The following is a 4,708-nucleotide window of genomic DNA, read 5'->3' as shown; positions in this document are numbered from 1 at the left end:
ATTTTGTAATCTGATGTGATTTCCTTATGTGTTGTAAATTCAATCACTAAGATCTAATAAGATGGATTAGCGGCAGTTATACTGATGAGGTGTACAAGATTAGTTAGTGTCTTAAGCCAACCTCTTTTAAGATATAAAAGAGAAAAGTGAGCAGAGATACGTGGGAATCTCATACCACCAAGAAAGCAGTGCTGGGAGCAGAGCCATGTCCTTTGGACCCAGGGTTCCTGCACAGAGAAGCTCCCAGACCAAGGGAAGATTGATGACAAGGACCTTCCTCCAGAGCTGACAGAGAGAGAAAGCCTCCCCCTGGAGCCAAAGCCCTGAATTTGGACTTGTAGCCTACTGGACTGTGAGAGAATAAATTTCTCTCCGTTACAGCCATCCACTTGTGGTATCTCTGTTAGAGCAGCACTAGATGACTAAGACAGGCCCACTGTGAACTTGCCCAGTCGTCTCTCCAGTCTCATGATCCGCCTCCTCCCAGCCTCCCCCTTACTCGCTCCAGCCACACTGGCCCCCGTGCTCCTCCTCGCCCAGGACCCCCACACACTGCTCCTTAGCCTGAAATGCTCTTCCCCCAGATACCTGCACGGTCCCCTCTTTTAAGATTGTACTTATTGGTGCCTTTTCAGTGAGGTGTTCTCTGCTGTCCCTATCTATAATTGCACCCCGCCCCCCATGCCTGACACGCCCTTCCCTGCTTTACTTTTCTCCACAGCAACACTGCCCACCTTGATCTGACACCCTAGATATTGGAGTCTTCCAGGGGCTGTCCGTTCTGCCCGGAACACCTGGCCTACATGCTCTCCAGGCCAGCTGCTCATCCTGTCTCTGCTCAAATGTTGCCACCTTAGAGAAGCCGCTGCCCCAGGTCCTCGGTTACATTTCCATTCAATCTGAAAGTAGCTTGCTTATTAGTTTACTGATTCATCTTGTACTCAAGCCGAATGTGAGCACCACGAGGACAGGGATTTTTGTCAGCTGCGTTCACCCCACCCCCAGGTCAGTTTCTGGCCATGAATGGTGGGACTGGGCTGAGCCCAAGTGTGGTGAATCTGTCTTCATCTGTCTTCTGTCATCCGTCCTGCAACACTGTCTGTTCAGATCCTTGTCCAGGAGCTCAGGCTTGACGTCCATGTGGAAGGGGCGGGGCCTTGGGCAAGGACCACAGCAACATCAGGCCCTCTGCAGACAATGGTGAAGTGAAGGCTCAGGATTCCTCAGGTCCAAGGAGCTGAGCCACCCCAGGCAAGGATGTGGGAGAGATGAAACACAGGGGAGTGAGGGGAGGAAGAAGCAGAAGTGAGGAGAAACAAGGAGGCCAAGGGGGGCAGGAGATTAGAAAACGAGAGAGATGGGGAGTCAAGGCGGCAGACGTGAGAGCCAGCAGACCTTCGTGGGAGGGAAAGAGGTATGGGGACGCTGGGAGAGAGATGTGGGGGGACAGAAACATGGAAAGACATAGGGGACAGAGAGATGTGGGGGCCAGGAAGACAACGCTGAAGGTGGGGCAGAGGAGACTGACAGACAGAGGGATGAATGTGTGGGAGACAGAGACCCAATGGGGGAGACAAGGCAGAGAGAGACACTGTCAGTCCAGGAGCGCTGGCAGGCTCCATAAGTCCAAGGCCTGAGTCTGAGCTCTGTACCTGCCACACCTATGTCCCTCCTGTGTCCCAGGACAGCTCAGGCCACAGTCTCAAACTTCCAAGTCCCCAGGGGCAGCCACATTGTAGCTCTAGCTGACTGCTGTTGTTGTTGTTAGGTGCCGTCAAGCCCGTTCCGACTCATGGCAACCCCACAGGACAGAGCAGAACTGCCCCATAGGGTTTCCAAGGAGCGGCTGGTGGATTTGAACTGCCGACGTTTTGGTTAGCAGCGCAGCTCTTAACCACTACACTACCAGGACTCCAGCTAACTGCTACCACCTGGGAATATAAGCCCTGTCTAGCCAGGTCAGCTGAGCCTTCAGGAAAGACCAGAAATTATTTTAGAGCACCTTTAAGGGAGGCCAAACAACCCCCTCGCTGATGGTCTGAGACACCTTACCTGTGGAAGTGCAGCAGGGGCTCCTTTCTGACTTCTCCCCCCTGTCGCCCCCTCTTATCCCAGCAGCACCCTGAGAGCCACCGCTAGGCTGAGGATCTCAAGCTTGGCGTTGGAGATGTAAGCAGGGAAAAGTCCTAATCAAAGTTTCATTTTTAAAGAAATGACACCCTCGCCCCACCCAAAAAAAAGGCAATAAAATATGGAGGCAAAAGGGACTTAGGTAGGGCCTGAGAGACGCTAGTATAGTAATTGCAAACTCAGGCCCTCCAGGGAGCAGGCAGGGAGAATAAATCCACAAACGGGCACCTAGACAGGAACTTGGTGGGTGTTATGAATTGAATCACGTCCCCAGAAAAAATGTGTTTCAACTTGGCTAGTTCATGATTCTCAGGATTGTGTGATTTTGTCATCTGATGTGATTTTCCTGTGTGTTGTAAATCCTACCTCTATGATGTTAATGAGATGTGATTAGTGGCAGTTATGTTAATGAGGCAGGACTCAATCTACAAGATTAGGTTGTGTCTTAAATCAATCTCTTTTGAGATATAAAAGAGAGAAGGAGTAGAGAGACATGGGGACCTCATACCACCAAGAATGTAGTGTGGAGCAGAGCCCATCCTTTGGACCCGGGGTCCCTGTGCTGAGAAGTTCCTTGACCTGGGAAGATTGATGACAAGAACCTTCCTCCAGAGGAGACGGAAGACAGAAAGCCTTCCCCAGGGGCTGGCGCCCTGAATTTGGACTTGTAGCCTCCTAGACTGTGAGAGAATACGTTTCTCTTTGTTAGAGCCGTCCACCGTGGTACTTCTGTTATAACAGCGCCAGATGGCTAAGACAGTGGGGACAGGAGCCGCAGGCCTCCTCCGGAGCCAGCCATCTGGGTTCGAATCCTGGCTCTGCCACCTTCTGGCTGCCTGACTTTGGGCAAGTTACTGGACCTCTTTGTGCCTCAAGTTCTTCATCCCGAAAGTGGGCACGATGACAGTGTGGAGGTCACAGTGAGTTTCCAATGTTATTAACTCTAGGCCTGACAGCAGAGAATACCTGCTATCAAGTGAATTCGAACTCACAGCGACCCTATAGACAGAATAGAACTGCTCGTAGGGTTTCTAAGGCTGTAAATCTTTACGGAAGCACACTGCTGCATCTTTCTCCCGTGGAGCGGCTGGGTGGAGCCGCTGACCTGTCCAGCAGAGTATAAGAACTCCTTAAATATCGTTATTAATAAATGGAGCAGGCACCACTGAGCTCCCACCAATTGTTGCTTGTCATTGTCAGATTATTTTTTGTCCAGAAAAGCCAGAAATTTGGAAATATGATGAAATGTCCGGAGTTTTACCTACTGAACCCTAGTTTACATGAAAACACACAGTATGTGGGCCAGGCAAGCCACTGGCGGGGTTGCCCCGCCCGTCGGCCAGTGCGAGCCGCGCAGAGGCCCGGCGCAGCTGCTGCACCCACCGGTCTAGAGCCCGCGAGCGGCTGCGCCAGGGGTCGCTCGTGGCCCCGCTCGCCCCCCCGCACCCGCCGCTACAGCGCTCCAAGCGCCGCGCTCGGCCGCGCCCGGGTTGCGGGCGGAAGGGCCCGGGGGGCCAGGAGCGCGCTGGTCGGGGCCAGGAGCGCGCTGGAGCGGGTCCCAGCACCACCACGTGTACAGGGCCAGGGGCCGAGACGGCGGGGTCTCGCCGCAGGGGCGCGGGCCCTTGCGGAGGCGGGAGACGGGCTTCTCGGCGCTTCGGGACTTTTCGGCCTCGGGGGGTCAAGGCGAGGGGTGAGGGCGGGGAGCCTCAGGGCCAGACTCCAAGGAGGGCTTTCCTCGGGTAAGGCCACACCCCAGGGAGGGAAGCGCTGAGAGTCTGACTCTAGGAGGGTGCCCCCCCGCCAGATGAGAGGGCTGGGGATGAGACCCCACGGGTCATCTCACAGGTGGGGAAGGCTGGGGGAGTGGTCCCTCGGAAGTGGGACCTCCCAGCGCTCACCGTGGTGGGAGGTGCCCGGGGGAAAACGGAGGGCCCCGCGTCTGGGCGCAGGTAGCGGAAGCCCCAGCGCCACAGGACGCAGGCTGGCGTGACGCGCTCGCTGCGCAGGTGCTCACGGCAGCTGGGCACCCAGTGCTCGCGGCCCGTGTGCCGCAGCCAGGCCTGCAGCCGGGAGCCATCCGTCAGCGGGAACCTGCCGGAGTGACGAAGGGTCACTGGGTCAGCGCTCTCAGGTCCAGTCCCACCCCTCCCTGAGAACACCCACACCGGGAGTTCCCTGGGCTCCAAGCCTGGAGTTCCCGGGGCCAGGAACTGGCCACGCCTCCCACCCAGGCTCTCTCACCTCACACTCACATCCCATTCTTCGGTTCCCCCTTTAAAACACCCGTTATCAACCCGTCTTTCCCACCAACACTGCCTGCCCCCCCCCCCCGGGCTTTTGCTACAGCCGCCTTCCTGGTCTCCCTGCCCAAGCCCTCATCCCCCACCACAATCTGTTCCCCGCATGAACCGGAGGGCACAGTTTGCAAAGTCAGAAAAATCGAGATTGTGAGAGATACTGCAGTGTGGTGCAGTGAATTATTTAATATGGCCCTTCTAGCCGTAGTCTTTGTGACTCCTGCACAGTGATTAGGTGGGACCATGCAAATAAGGCGTATGGAACCCTAATGAATTGT

Source organism: Trichechus manatus, unplaced genomic scaffold, assembly GCF_000243295.1.
Source record: "Trichechus manatus latirostris isolate Lorelei unplaced genomic scaffold, TriManLat1.0 scaffold00207, whole genome shotgun sequence".
In the NCBI taxonomy this organism is placed as follows: domain Eukaryota; kingdom Metazoa; phylum Chordata; class Mammalia; order Sirenia; family Trichechidae; genus Trichechus; species Trichechus manatus.
Note: the sequence above shows the minus strand (reverse complement) of the source record.